Source organism: Argiope bruennichi, chromosome 4, assembly GCF_947563725.1.
Source record: "Argiope bruennichi chromosome 4, qqArgBrue1.1, whole genome shotgun sequence".
NCBI lineage: Eukaryota > Metazoa > Arthropoda > Arachnida > Araneae > Araneidae > Argiope > Argiope bruennichi.
In genome coordinates, this window is record NC_079154.1 from 118,655,523 (window position 1) to 118,672,874 (window position 17,352).

The following is a 17,352-nucleotide window of genomic DNA, read 5'->3' on the forward strand; positions in this document are numbered from 1 at the left end:
TGAAAGTATTATTAGATTGTACACACATAAGGAATATAAAAAGTAATTAATTTCAAAATTTAACAAAAGTAGGAGGAAATGAATTTAAAAAAAAAATATTTATTCCAATTATAAAAACATGAAACAAGTCATTTAAAAAAAAGAATGTATAAAAGTTTGTACCTGAATCTATAGGAGTCTTAACCATACATCTATCAGATAAATAGCTATATTTTTATTGTGTAAAATTTGCCGAAATTTATCTGTCAGAAAAGTTTTTTTCAGTTCTTAAGTAAAAAAACAGCATTAATGACGTAAATAAATAGAATTACTTTAGCAAGTATGTTTCCAGTTTAAAAATTCTACAGAAACCAAAACTTTAAAGGAATTATATACACAAAAAGAAAATTCTTTCCTTCCTTCTTTGCAACTAAAGCATTTTTTTAGATGTAAGGAAATAATAATTTTATTTTCCGTCGGAAAACATGAAGAAATTATTTTTTGTATTTTAATTCCATGTCGCGACAAAATGTTATTTAAGTTTTAGTTATTTTTTCAATTTCTTTTGTTTACTTGCAATCCGCTCATCGCTACTAAAATAGAAAGTAACCTTTTTTCTTTGAGCAGTGAATATCAGCACAGTACAAAATCTAATAATGTGAGGAAGAGCAAGGAAAACAAATGATGGTTACTTTTATTCCTTTAGATCTCACTTTTTTTTTATTCTGCTTGTAAGCCGCAATTTATTTTGAATCTACTGCTTCCTACTGAAGAATTATTGAGTTTATTTCTTCAACACACAGTTTCCGCCGAATTTAAAGAATTTATTTGTCTGATAGAAATTAACTTACAAAATAAATTTCTAAAACTAGTTTGGAAGTTAATTGACCTGAAATGCAATAAAAAGAATCCTGTCATAATATTCCCAGTGGAATTTCTGTTCATAAAACAAATTCTTAAATATGGACATAGAATTTTTTTATCGTATTCTTTGCGATTTTATTGGTATCTTGCGCTACTATAGTCTTATATATTTATGAACTATTTTTATATGCCATTTAACTGGTCCACAGGTGGGGAACCTCAAAAATGACGATAAGAAGGCAGGCTGGTATGGTGATTGGTTTCCTCCACCCTGGTGTGTACAGAAAATGTGTGTGTATGTGTGTGTGGAGGGGGGGGCTACCTCCTATCGATGACGGGACTTACTTCCCTCGGGAAGTGTTGTACTGTGGTCGGGGAAGACCCTTAGGATTCAATCACCGTTCCTGTCAGTGTTGCTGTCGTAGCGGTCCAGTAATACATTTTTTTCCTAAATGCCTCAGTTTGGATCGAAGCAGTAAATTTGTAATATATGTGAAATAATTTATTTTTTCAAAGCTTTTAAATTATAATTTTTAATGGGATTTTTACACTGTTTGAAGTCAGTAATATATTCAGGTAAAATAATCAAGTTTATGATACGGAATTCATGCTTTAATCATTCAGGTACTTGTTACTGTGCAAGGCATCTGACATCTAACTTTTTTTTTATTTTGCAGTTCTGTTAGAAACTTATTCATTTTACGGTACGATGTTCAATGATTTAAAAATATTAAAGTGATGCAATAACATGCATCACATGAACACGTTATTAATTCAGAGTATTTTTTGGTCAGCAAAAGTTTTGATAATTTACAATTTTTATATTTCACATTCAGCAATTAATATTTACAAATTAATATATTTCAAATAATAATGATAATGAATTTAATGTGCAGCCGAATTTATGGTATTTGTGATGTAATCCATGATCATTCTTGGTGGGCACGGTTAATCACATCCCATTGGCAAAATTTGGCAAAACCGTATGACACAGGCGAATTTTAGCCTTAACAGCATACCATTGGTAAACTTCTTTCGCGAACATTCGCTGTCATAGTAAGTAGTCATAGACCGCCGCCGCAGCAACACTGGCGTGAACTGTGGTTGAGTCCTAAGGGCCATCAACGGCCACGGTACAACCCTCCCCGAAGGAAGTACGCCCCTTCATCGATGGGAGGAGTGAGATTCCCCGCCTATTTGTGTATCCTCCAGGGTGGCGAGTTCCAACCACCATGCTGGAAGCATCTCATCCTCATTTCGAGGTACCCCCGCGGGTGATCCCTGTCATAGTAAGTAAACTCAAGCGATTCAATAAGCTAGAGGACTAAAGAGACTTAATAAGTTAAGAGATTCATTAAAATGAAGGATTCAAGAGACTCAATAAACTGTAAGTAAACTCACTGTTAATATCGAGGTAAAAAATTTACTTTTAAAAAACAGAGAATAATTTTTTCTGAAAGCCAAATATTTTTTCATAGAAATGGATATAAATTCCAGTTTCAGAACTGAAAAACAATTGTATCTGTTATAGACAGTATTTTGGCTAAAGAGATAATAAATTTTCTCTTATTTTAATAATTGATTTTTTTTAAAGATCTGCATATACTTTTCAACTGCTACATATGTTCTGCTTACATCAATAGTTTTATTTTAGTTTGCATGTCTGTCATGTAAAATTTTTCGGAAATTTTAAATCTAAATGGATTTACGAATACACACTCACTTAAAACAACAGCAACATCTTTTTTAAATCAAAGGACTTTTTGAGATGTGAGGTCGTAGTAATTACATTTCCTGAAAGGAAATACAACAAAATAACTCTTCGTGTTTAATTTCATACCGTGATGAAATGTCATTTCATTTTTTTTCTTAGGCTTTCTTAAGCTTTTGTTTGTCTCTTCTTTGGCAATCAACTCATCGTGAATAAAATAGAAAATATTTATTTTCCTTCAGGATTGATCCACAGTATAAAATCTGATACACTTCACAAAGAAAGAAAAATAAAATAAATTGCTGTTATTTTGATTTTTTCAGAACCTCAGTGTTTTTCCCAAAATTGTGAGGCGCAAATCGCTTCTGAATTCGACTGTTTCCTTTTGAAAAATTATTGAGTTTATTTCTTCAACCTGCAGTTTCCACCAAATGTGAAGCAATTTATTTGTTTGAGGGAAGTCTGGTCGATATATTAAATTTCTAAAACGTATTTGTCAGTTAAATGAAACATGAATCACAGATTTTATAGTTTTTTTTAAATATTCTTTATTGAACGCTAATTTTGATTAATTATAATAAACAATTCTTATTGTTACCATCGTTACCAGGAAGATTGATACTGTTTAATTTCAGTTTAATATCTTATGCATAACTTCATGTTCATTAGTCTCTCAGCAAAATATTTTTTTTAAGAACCAAATTGTGCTAAGTATTAAAACTATATATAAATATATATATATGTGTGTGTGTGTGCTCGTGTACTTAAATTTACTTCCACTTGACCTGTTTATTGTGTTCACGAGCATGGTCTCTAATTCCATGAGGCAGAATAGTGTCATTGAAAGCGTTAATATCAAGGTAATATAATTTTTAGTTGCGCATTGTCTTTTCTTTATCTTATTCTTCACCTGGAATCGACTAGAAATAAAGGAACATTTTCTTCTTTAGCTTTTAATAATAAAAGAAAATCTCATGGTTAAATATTTGACAAAAAAAATGAAAACATTTTATTCTTCTTGAAACAAAAAAAAAATATTAAAATTATGCAAATTAAATTTTAATAAAAATTACCGAAATTTGAAACGAAAATCTAATTAACTAACATCCTCAAAATTGCTATTCTTATTATTTGAGAGCTAACAGATACCTTTAAAACTACTATTCTTATCTTAAAATCGTGTTCAAATCCTTTTCCTGAATAATATTTTCGAATGTTATTGTGGGAAAATGTGAAAATCTCGCTTAATTTCTAATTGATTAAGATTACAAGAAATTCGATCAGATATGCTCATTTTCGCTCTTCAGAATATATATGTGCCCCAGAATATATATGTCTGATAGCACTGGAACTACACGCTCACATTCTCCATTATTAGGCATTAGCAGATATTAGTTTAGACCATGTATATTGAAACGTTGCGAATTTCGAATATCTTATGAAGCTTTTCATAACGTTATATAGATAGTTTATATAACAAAAACTTTTAAGATTGAAAAAACAAATGTAGAAGAAATTTTTAAAAAAATATTACAGAAAAAATCATTATCGAATTAAATATGAATTTTAACAATTTTAAAGTTACTTGAAACAACTAATATGAATTAAAAAAATTCTTTTAAAAAAGAGGCTAGCAAAACTTATTAATTATCAATTAATATACAAGAAATAGTTATAATTTTTATATTACTTTGCAATCATATTTTTAATAAGATAATTGATTGCTAAGAATAATAATAGATCTCCATGACCTTTTCAAATGAATGCTGAACTTTAAAATGCAAGAGATTAGATTTCATTTATTGTGCACATTTATTAAATATCCTACCCTTTAATAGTATTTATAAAGTTGAAAAAATAAAATTTAACCAGTCTCATATTTATGCAGATTTTTATAAGGGTTTGCCAGTATTTATAAGCAACTAAATATTTTATTAATAATGGCTTAGATTTTGAGCGTTACGAATTGGTTTCAGAACGTTATTTTCAATACTTACAAATATTATAATCACTACAAAAAGCATCAAGAATTTGTGCAATTGATGCTGAAAAATAAACAAACATTGAATAGATTTCTGTTTATTATTATTTTGCTATTTTATTTCTCACTTTCTGAAGTCAAATAATTATGTTAGTTATTTAATCAATTTGAAAACCAACTTGTTTTATTTTTGCTAACGTAGATTGCTAAGATAAAGGTCGAATAAGTCGAAAGAACAATAAAATGTGTTTTTTCGCAAAAATGCCGTGTCTGAATGGAGCATAAGACACATAATATAAAAAGGAATTTTATAATTTCAACTTCCAGTTATGAAAATATGAAAAACTGAAAAGAATATGTGAAAATATAACAACTAATGCATCTGAAATAATATTCTTTACTATAGAAACAAAACTGACTTCTGTAACATTTTGTTACAGAAAATCTGTTATTCCACATGTGAGACATAAATGATAGCAAGATAAAAAATAACATCAAAATATAAATAAGGAAATGGTTGAATGATTCGTGTTTCAGTTCCCTTAAGTGCATCAGAGTACTCAAATTTTTCTTTAGTGATAAATTTCTCGTGATACTTTCCGTGTAGAAACCGTACTTCATTGGGTGTTGGTCTGCTACAATGAACACGGGAATTGTAGTAGTACTTAATTGTGAAATATTGGCAGTAAGGATCCCATGCTTCTGAATGGAAAAGGCCAACCCCATGAAATTGGATGACGCTCACATTCCAATTCTCCAAGAGTGATATTACTTATTTCCGCATAGCCAGATTTATTCATTCTAGTGTAGATATCCTTGAACTAGATGATTAATTTTAACGCGTTTAATTTGAGAGTACGATTTAGTTTAGGGAAGATTAAGCCTTTCATGTGTCAGTGCTTTGATTATCTTTAACTTTTACATTAAGATAAAATAAAATCTAAAAAAATATTCTTTTGAAAAGGAAGAATATTCTTTGAAAAAGAAATTTCGTTTAACAAACTGGCAGTTGTTTTTCTATCATTAGGATATGAGATTTTCCATCGATTCCAAAGACATGTGCTTGAATATTACTTATTTTCATCATCGATTATATTCATCAATATGATCATCAATCCCCAATTCCATTCATCTCATTTAAAATGATTTGACTCGACAAGATTCCGATTTGTTTTAAAAGATAATTGAACAGGAAATAGACACGTTCTGCGAAAAAATGAAATATCTACGGATTAGTGGTACAATATCTTTACTAATTTGCATGTACAGAAAATATTATGCTCCAAAATCGTGCACCAACAGATTTCGCTTTGTACTTTGGAACAGCATATTTGGACTAGCGGCAGCGCCTTTTAACAAAAGGTGGTGCAAAAAATTGTTGGTGAAAATTTACCAGATTTTTTTTTAGTTTATATAATGAGTTTTTCACAAGGATCGTGCCCAATGTATTCAAGCTATAATTATTCTGTTGCCAGAAACATTTCACTATTAAACGAGCATTATTCCAGAATTGATCTTAGAAACGCAATAATGACAATTATGGACAGTTATCAGTAATGTAACTACACAACACAGGAGTCCCCGAAAATCTTGAGAACTTAAACTACAGAAAATTAAAGCCATCATCATTTATTCTAAAAACGCTTCCTTTTTCAGTTGTTTATAGAATGAAATCCTATAATGTAATTGGTAGATTTTAAAGATATTTATAAGAGTAAGGAATTATTCCGATATTTTCGTTTTAATTTCTGCTATTTGACAAGGTATTATTTCATCAAAAATATGTTAATTTATTCAACTACTATAAAGAAAAGTAAATATGGTGGAAAAATTAAGTGCATGCTTAATTGCATGTACATAACTATTGCTTCTTCTTTAATTACAATATAATTAAAGAAGTACTCAGTTAAACCTATTGTCTAACAGAAAATTATGCTACTTAAGATATATTAACTAAAGATATTTTGATATTACAATTATCAGGTCGTGTTAAATTTCTCACCATTTTGTTTAGTTGCAAAAAAAAATGTTGTTTGATTTTCAAAAATTAATTTTTTCAGTTTTATTCAAATAAAATTATACTAAAATAAATAATATATTTTTATATAAAATGAAACACAAGAAATATTTTTTTAAAATTTTTATCTTATCTTAATTTAATTTCTGAGATCGCTTATGCATGGATATGGACAACTATCCTATTTTCAATATTTTAGTAAATAACAAAATTATTAAGAGATAAACTAAAAGAGGTCTAAAGAAATATAGAGAAGATAATAAATGACAAGATCTAGTATGAAAAATATCACGGACTCTCAGATGTGCTTTGAAATAATTTTAAAAAATAATAATAAAGTTATCACGTAAAAAATGTCATTGCTATTTATATATAAATGACATGACTTTCATCGTGTTAAAATTGAATGCATAAAACTGAATATTGCCTTTTCATTATATATATATATATATATATATATATATATATATATATATATATATATATATATATATATATATATATATATATATATATATATATATATATATATATATATATATATATATATATATATATTTAAATTTTGATAATAAAGAAATAAATAAGATATAATGTATTTTTAAGTATGCCATGATATATTTCTTTAAGTTCCATGCATAAAACATGACAAACAACATTTTATTTGAATTACAATGTTTATATATTGGTTAAAAACAGAAATCAATGCAGTACTTTCCTACTAACTACTTAAATGGAAATTTTACACGTAAAAGAACAAATATTATATAAAATATTTCCAAAATTTTTCAAAATTAAGCAAAATTCTACCGTTTTGCAATTTAATAAAGCATAATTTAAATAATGTATGAGTTGTGGATGGATAAGCTTAGAAAAAAATAAAATACTCACACTCCGTTGTCGTTCCAATAGCTACGGTATCTTTTCTTCTGAAAAGAAATGATAAACATTAATTTGCTAGAATAATGAATTTAAAAACAGAAAGTTCAGGTTCTATTTCACAGCATAGAAGAGAATATAAATGTACATAATATGTCTGAAAATATTAATATTACAAAAGAAAATAACCAGTTATCTGTGGATAATATAACTTTAAATTACACTGCTAATGAATCGAATATATTTATGCATATATAGATATTGTTTCTTATTCGTATACTTTAATCAAAATATTTAAATAAGATTTTCATTAAAGAAATAAAAATTGAATTTATTGCAATAAAATGCATTTCATATATTATAGCACAATGCAAAATCACCACAAACAAAAGGAAATTTTTTTAAAATCTAAATTAATGTTGAAAGAAATTCTTTTTTGTCTGTTCAATTTCCGCCATTTTATATTCGTGCCCGTGAAACATTTTGTGAAGTTGAGATGCCATTTAAATGAAACGAAAGTTGTTCTGTTCTGAAGGTTATTGATAAATATTTAAAAAAAGGCTTGCAATGTTCAAGGTCTTATTATTTTTTGAAAATATTAAAACATAATTTTTAATATAAAGTAAGAATTATTGACAAAGATTGATTGCATCTTGAAATAACTACATCGAAAAACCGAGGGTATTTATCTAACGTTAGGAGAGAAGGTCATATCAATTATTTTAAATTCTTCAACCATTTATTCAGAATCCAAAATTCTTTTTGCATTCGAGATATTTTAATCTGGATATTATATCGATGTATGGATTAGTTGTTTGAAAAATCTGTGTTTGTAAAATTCTAAATATTTCGATGACACCCCACATTGATAAAGAACATATATCTACAGAGGAAAAAAAATTATAGCTTCTTTTCACAGAACTTAGCTAAACATTTTATACTTTTTAGTAGATTGCATCTACATTTTATACTTTTTAATAGATTGGACAAAAACAAACTTTTGTTATAGGGATTTCGATCACTTATGTGCTTGCGATATGTGATCAGACGTTACACGTTTTAAATGATCACTAGATGTCACGACTAATGAGTGAATTAAGATAGAATATAAAAGGAAAACAGATGTCATTTTCATACATTTTTCAAAATGTCTTCTTTCAAACCGTCATAATCAATCCAATGCTAGAAACTGATATTAATGTAATGAAAATATAACATAATCTCTTCGTAAATAGTCTTCAATATTCAAAAAGTGACCTAAGTTATTAGGTTACTTTTTGATCTAATGACTTTGATCAATTTGATTAGAAAGTGACCTAAGTAATTAGGTCACGAATCATCACTAAGATGATGATTCGTGCAAACTAATATTATACGAATCATCATCTTAATGATACGCTATTCAACAGATATTAATCCATTTGATTTAATTTTAAAATTTATAAGAAATATATACGTCATAAGTTATCAAAAGATTTTTTTGAACCTAACTAATAAAAATTACGTTTTCAAGCACACTAAAAGTGCAGGTTTGATTCTGTGTTGTCAAATTTATTTTACTTCAAACTATACTTCAAAAAGTTGGATCCATTTAATTTGATCCCCAGTTTTTGTTGATAAAAAACGGTTTGTTAGGGTGACTCGAAAGTTCCAAAAGTTATACACGAGCTAACTTGTAAGTTAATTAAAACTCGCAATATATATTATGCTAATGAAGATTAGCTATAAAATACATTAAGTAATTGGATTCCACAAAAAAATATCAGTAAGAAATTCAATTATATATCATTTGCATTAACTAGCTAATTACAAGAACATCTGAACCTAACTAACGGAAATAATATATGAGAATCTAATTGCAAATGTTCTCAATAATATATGCAATCAATTTAGTTCGCAGGCGCTACTCAGAAAGTTTCCGGAAAGAGCCTGATATATTCGCTTTATAAGGCTAATGCACGGGAAAGCGAACGACTTTTGGTCCAGAGGCATTTATAACGGAGGTAGAAAAGAGAAAAGCATTCGTGCAACAACACACGAGTATCAAACTTCTTCCTCTTCTGAACAAAAACAATGGCAGGAGGAAACAAAGTTTGGTTTCTACTCATTGCCAGGTGTTCAAGATGGACGACGTGGAAAAACTTTTGTCCCGGAATGCGGGAAAGGGTCTTTTTGTCCCAGACTCGTTGCAGATGGGACGAGATTCGAGCTTTGATATCGGAAATAAGAGGTGTACACAAGGTTAAATCGATTGGGAGGACACGTCCTGGAAATGAAATTGTAGATAAAAGTTTATTTGGTGTCGGAGTTGGAAAGAGTTGTTTTCTTCCAATCAATTCGTGTGTGTGTCTGGGATAATCTATTTAGTATTTTTTTTCCATTAAATAAAATTGGAAGTACAGTTTTCAGGGGGGATAGTTAATTTTTTAGTTGCAAAAGTTTCTTTAAAAGAAATATTTTATTGTTGAATTTTGGGCTGTAATTCCTTGGTAGAAAAATAATATATATAATATAATATAATGTGTGTGTGTGTGTGTGTGTGTGTGTGTGTGTGTGTGTGTGTGTGTGTGTGTGTGTGTGTGTGTGTGTGCGCGTGTGATGTGTGTGTGTGTGCATTATTTTGGTATTTTGGTTGAAGCTGAATGCAGGTTTAAGAAGCAGTGAAGAGACTTTGTATTTTTAATTTCGTTTTATTTTCTTTCGGGAGGCAAGCATGATTATTTACAAGAAGACGCAGAGCGACACAAAGGCAGAAGTAAGAAAGAAGGGCAAAAAGGGACGAACAAATGATCACTAGTCTTGTATAAGATGGGATTTCCGGCCACGCACCAATTGAAACATGTGGTGACTTTTGACACCTTTTCAAGGGTACCGAAGGGATCACTTTCTAATGAGACGTAGATTGATTGCGCAGTAATTTTTACTCAGCTCCATCCGTGGAATGAGATCAAGAAATAAGAGAATATTTTACTATGGACTAAATTAAAATAAAGTTTTATAAAGTTTTGGAAATTAATTAAGATTAAATTAAGAGTTTAAAATGTCATTATATATATATATATATATATATATATATATATATATATATATATATATATATATATATATATATATATATATATATATATATATATATATATATATATATATATATATATATGCGTGTGTGTGTGTGGCAAATAAGTTTAAAGAATGACTTTCAACTGCCTATTTACTTTGCCTTGCTAATGAGCACTCAAATGTAGTTTTCATGCATCTTCAGGCTAATCTTACATACCAAATCATACTTTATGAAATGTAATATATACTAATTTATTGAGTTGAAACGCTTTTTATCAATATACTGTAATTAAAACTTTCCTTTTTAATTAGATTCTTTTTTTTATATCATAAACTTGCACTAAGTGTTATGTATTCAGTAAAGTGATGATAAAGATTAATGAAATATCGAACTACGATAGTTGTGATTTTCGGTTCAATCTATAACTGAAAAAAGTTGTTGATGTGTTGTCACTTACGGCACTTTACAAGCCTGCTGACATTTATCTGTCAGCGATTTAAGCTGAGAGAGCGTCTCTTGTTTTTCAGTAGCTCCAACTAGGTCTCAGAGTATGACTTAGCTACTTCATGCGTCACATTCGCTTGCACAACCCCTTTTCACAGAGGGACACATTCACGCACCTCACAGATAGAACGCCAGAAGAACAACCATGTTCGATCCGGGACTCAAACCCGGCACGCATTTTTTTCAGTGCTGAAATACGTCAGCACTGAAAAAAATAACATTATGAACTAAATATTGTTGTTACAAATGAAAACTGTAATTCTTGTGAGTTAGTCATTGATTCTTAGAATTTCATTAAAGTTTTTATATATAACTACAGAAATTGCAATTCATGAGATTTTAGTTTTTTTTTTCTAATTACTAAACAATTATTTTCAGAAATTTGATCTCATTATATCTACAACGTCAATGATAAAAGAGTTGCGATTTCTTTTGGTTAGATAAATTATGTACATAACATTGATAAGATAGATATAATATTAAGATAACAAACATAATATGTAACTTCACTATCTCTTTCACATTACTCTAACATAAACATTTACCAACAGATTTAATCTAAAAACTAGATGTTTATTATGACAGATTTTGCATATTAACAGTAACTCAAACAGATTCAATTAATATTTAAATGCCTCTATTAATATAAAATATTCTTAATAGAGAAGTTCCTATGATAAAAGACAATAAACCAAAGAAAAACTATAAGAACATTTTTTTATATATAAATAGGAATGCAATCTATCAACATTTCAAAGAAAGTTGTAATAAAATTATTACTTCGGCTTTGAAATTCAGCGGAATAAAGACTAAACTGATCTGATGATTTGCTGCAAATGTCATCAGATAATATCTACATAAAGAAGTTATAAAATGATCCAAGTTTTGTTTGAAAGATTTATGCTACTAGAGTGCTTTTATCCGTTATCATATCTGTTTAACTATACAAGTGACAAGAAAAGTAATCAGATGTCTGTCAACTGAAACTTACACTGATATCTTAAACTAGATGAAAGACAGAAATAAAAACTCTATCAACAACAATTCAAATATTCAGATTAATAAATTGATATAGAAAATTAGGTTTTCTCACAGCAACGGTTTGCAATATAAGTATTAAACATTTTACTCAATTGTTAAAACTAATAAAAGAGTTAACAGAAGCTTTTGTTTTGTTTTGCTATACGGATTACATTACTGAAGGTTGTCAATATAAATTTTAAGCATGCTCCAACTAGTAATATTTTCATAATTTTTGCAATTAGTATTTCGATATTATTTTATTTTTGTTAAAAGCTTAATTATTCTCTATAAAATATCAATCTTGTTTTCAAAGCTTATACTTGTTAAAATTTAAAATCCTTATTAATCTTATATTAATACATAAAAGAAACATTTCATGTTGCAAAATGTAATACATTATAGATTATTGAATTAACTATGAAAAAATAATTTTAAAACAGGTTTTAAATAGGGCTTCAATTTATTAGTTTACTGATGCCTAATTCCTTCATAAAATTAACTTCTTGATGTTTTTATGAAATATTTTCAGATTTTTCTTTTGCCTGATATTCATTTTGTCCAATATATTGTAACTAAATCCAGATTTCGGATAAAAATAATCTTTTAATGAATTTTAGCACATTAATAACAATGAGTTTTCAAAAGAATGTTAATTAATACTATTTTTAACTACTTCTATTTCTTATCTTTAATGTATGTTACATAATTTATCATCAAAATAATTACATTTTGATTTTACAACATATTGTTGAATCTAAAATTAGATATTTTTCACAATTTCAATAACCCCCCCCCCAAAAAAAAAGAAAAAGTTAATTAAAAAAAATCTAAAATTAGTAAAATATTGGATTTTTATAGAGAAACATGACAGTACAGAATTTTAGAAATTTCGCGGATCAGCAAGAGAGTGAAAAAAAATCTATTAAAAATTCATATTTGTAATAATGAGATTTCACATATGTAGAAGAAATTAAAACATTAATAGGCTTTAAAGACAATCATTTTGATGATGAAACATAAGAATTATTTTTTCTTTTCATCCTTATGGTCATTCGATTATTTATCCATTCTTTCTTTCTCATCTGATACCTTATTTAAATTCGTTATCAGAAAGTATCTTCTTCAAATTTGTATGCCAATTTCCACAACCATCCTCTAAATGCTTTCTTTTAAAATTTGGTTGGATATGGTTTGTATTAGACCTTATTTATGATTATTGGATCTAGGATAGTAACATTCTAGATCAGAAATTTGGGGTTTGTTGCAGCACTAGGCTACAACAGATTCACACCCACTCTCCCTCACCCGGGAATTGAAAAATAAATATTCTAAGATTCCTTGTACTCAATATTATTTGAAATTTGAGTTTAGAATTCTAAAACATATGAACTTAATAAATTACAGAAATAAATTTGATTTCAGATTTACAAATAAGAAATTTATTAGTAAATCACACATTAGGATGATAAATATTTTTAAGTAGAAATAACGATATATCAGTGTAAAAAAAAAACATTTTCTTTGAATATGTCCTTTTTTCCTTACAATAAACATTTCAAGTTTATTGATTTTTAGTTCCAAGTTTCAAAATGAAAAATAAAAGTATTATTTTTAATTAAGTAGATGAATTCAAATAAAGCCTCGAGAGTCAAAACGAAAAATTAAAATTCTCCTACACTAGCACTCTTTTTAATTAACGTCACGAGCATTTCATCAAGAAACAGATAATTGAATAAATAAGAATTCCGGAACGCAAGAAATAAGCAATGCTAAGCTTCTTTTCTTAAAATACGATGCGTTTCATTAATTCAGTTTATAATTATATAGTGTTGATTGAGCTTCAGGAGCAAATATGTCCAAAGTTGCCTTGATGCCAAAAGCTCATTCTAAAAAAATATATTATTTAACTATGAAAGAAAACGTGAAATGTGTTTTAATAAAATTAGTTTTAAAAATTTGAAAAATGAAGAGATAGATAAATTAAAAGATTAATTTTTTTGAAGTCAGCATAAATTTTTTTGAGTAATTTTGTAAGAAGTGAATTTTTCCATTCTCTTTGAAATATCTACCATTACACAGGTGTACTAAAACGTTTTGACATATATTAAAAATTAGGTATTTGGTCCAGTTGTAATACCATCCTATTCAAGGTGTAATTATTCTTATCCTTTACTAGAGAGAGTCCTAACTTCCTAACTTTCATCATAGATGGCGCTTTTTATCACAAAACAATGACAAAAAAATACCCTGCAAAACAACCATACAACTTCTTGTTTTTTTTTTATTATTTATATTAAGAAAACTAAGATATAACATGTAGTGAAAGCTTATAATCCAGTTAACAGCTACGTTACACGAACAATTGCTTTTGTATTGTGGACATGTTAATGGGCTGCGAACCACAAGGTCCCAAGTTCTAACCTCGCTGGTACCAATTCGCTACATTGGTGACCTCGGACTATGAGCCTTCGTACAGCTGTCGTGGCGCCATCTACCCCGTAGCAAGCCAAAGTCGTCAGATTCACTTGACACAGCAACACAAAAAGTCGTCAGACACACTTGGCGCAGCAACACAGAGCCGTCAGACTCACTTGGCGCAACAGCATCAGCAACCATACACTCGCCATAACTCTTGGCGCTACTCAAATGGGTACAGGCACATTAGACTCAACAGCTAATAAATACATCACTACTCAACAGCCATATCGTTCGTCTCACCTCCGACTCACTGGAGGGAAGAGTCTGTAGTGAATAGCATATAAGCCAGTTAACAACTACGCTACCCGAGCAATTGATTTTGTATTGTGGTCATGTTACTAGGCTGCAAACCACAAGGTCCCAGGTTCTATCCTCGCTCACGACAATCCGCTACAACATTATTGTTTTCTAATCCCTTATGATAAAGTAATGAATTTGTGATATAGTCAGACGATTTATGATATTATTCCTTGTAGTGGATGTAAGGCAATTGATTTGATAAAGGATTTAAATTTTTATTTTCTTAAGGCTTGGATTCATATTACACACCATAGTTAGAAACCGAGTTCCATGGTTGTGAAATAATCATATTTTTTTTATTTACATTAAGCCTAAAACTGTAAGAAAAGAAGATACTATAAAACAAAGAAGAAGCATGATTATTTTTTATCAGGTTCAATCCAATGATAGTTTAATTTTATCACCAAACACGTATTCAGAAATATTTAAAAATTCCGAATTTTTCTTAAGTTTGTAGCAAACATGATACAATTTAGGAAACTAATTAAAATCATTATTAACAAGTATAGTTTTTAATTCCTATGTAATTTTAAAATGATAAAAAAATAATATTTATAGATAATTTTTTTCCATTATTATTAAAAATATGTCGAGAGAAATTATTCTTGTAACACAGAATAATATTTTCATTTGGAATAAAATATTTCGAGAATTTAAAAATGTAAATGTTTTTATTTTACGTAGAGGTGACAACAAATTAAAAAAAGTAAAAAAAAAAAATAAAAAAAAGTTGCTGACAGTGATACTTCAAACTTACGTTGCTATGTTTTTCTTTTATTAATGGATATTATTTTATGAAAATAAATAATTAATCATTAATATGCAAAATACTATTCTGTTAGAGTAATGAACTAAGTATACGTTTTGTAAAAATAAATAAGTGATAACATTTTAGAATGACATTATTTAAATAAAACAAGTAATCCATAATAAATATTTTCAAAAATTTCATTTTTTATAAATATTTTCTTACACAATAAATTTACTATTTTATTTCCTTTTATCCAATTAAAATAATATGACGATTGGAGAATATGAATTAACTTTAAACAAAATAACGTTCACAGAATGTTCTTTAAATTACATTTTCTTCTTCTTCTTTTTAAAAAAGGCACTAAGAAATAGAATATCTAGATTAAACAGAAACTAGGTTTCACTTAGAAAGGTGGAAAATATATTATGGATGCATATTATGTCTAGGTAAATACTAATCAGTTGTTTCGAGACAAACGCAAACGAAACTTTTCTTCTTTCTTGGGATAATGGCAGGACTGGAATTATAAGTAGTATATACGGATCATCCACATAGTGTGAAACTAGACAGGTAGTACTTTTTAATTTAGTAATTTTCTTTATGAGTCATATTTAACTAACCTTTACCATAAAATTTTAGTACTCACTGCAAAACATATAGGCTGTCCACACTGTGGCTTAATTAGTAATTAAAATAAGAACTTGGCTCTAAAATTTAGAGAGAGCCAAGTATTTACAGTTGTAAAAAAGGATCTAAAATGTGCAAAAATACTATATTTTATATTGCTGAGCCAATACATGTTCATTTGAAAATATTACCAAATTTAAATTTTTATACAGTTGCCCGTTTCGATAGTCATATTTAATAAAACATTTTTGTAAAATGTTTTATTATTGTAATGGAATATTAAATGTAAATGTTTTTTGTTTGACATGAATTTATTATAATTATTATCTGTATTTTTTAAGTAGTTCCGTTGCTTTGTTAACTAAAAGAAAGCGACATACGAATCTTTGAATTTTAGGCATAGTTTTGTATCTTAAGTAATTGAATGGCCCTTACAGGAAAACGCCAATCAACAAACTGCGACTTCTCGCATCGGAAGTTGATTGGATTAAGACAATGAAATTCATCGTTTTCAGTGTATCAAGAATACCAAATATGATTTATTGAAACTGACGATTTTTAAAATTTTAGACTTCATTGTTTTTTTCACCAGCCCATATATTAATTTAATCGATATATAAATATTAAAATATAATGAATATAATAATAATATCATAATAAACTATATATTAGAAACTAATTATTCAGATACGAATCCAATGCATAGACTATAAAAATATCGAGAAAGTTTGAAAATTTCCAAAAAGAATCATACACGAACTAGGAAATTGAATCAATTATAAATATTCAAATTTATAGCTCGAAGAATCATAATAACTATTGTAATTACGAAATATAATTATATTATCTATATTTATATTTTACGCCTTAACCACTTTTGGAATTATAATTATTCGCATTTGTTGTCCAAAACAGTCCTTGGGTGAATCAAAATTTATAAGATTAAACTTGAATTTGTTTAAACTATTGCATAGGAACCGTTTGTTTGGTTAGAAGTTCAGAGAAGCTGCCACGATAATTTGTCTTTTGAATGGTTTGCATCTTGGGACTGCCACGTAAAGTCTAGTTTAATTAAACCGGACTTAATTTAATGGATTAAAACTTTTGAATGACACTCTCTCACAGAATAATTATACTAAGTGTTATTTAATTGTGAAAGATTAGTAAGATAAAA

At 28.0% G+C, this 17,352-nt stretch overlaps 1 protein-coding gene across 1 annotated transcript in view; it reads right to left on the bottom strand.

The window, feature by feature from the left end:
* Nucleotides 1–17,352, bottom strand: part of LOC129965843 (dopamine receptor 2-like) — a 242,491-nt gene that overhangs the window by 178,825 nt on the left and 46,314 nt on the right. Inside the window, exon 2 of the mRNA XM_056080061.1 lies at nucleotides 7,444–7,481. The gene's annotated coding sequence lies outside the window, so the exon portion shown is untranslated. The remainder of the gene's footprint in view (nucleotides 1–7,443; nucleotides 7,482–17,352) is intronic.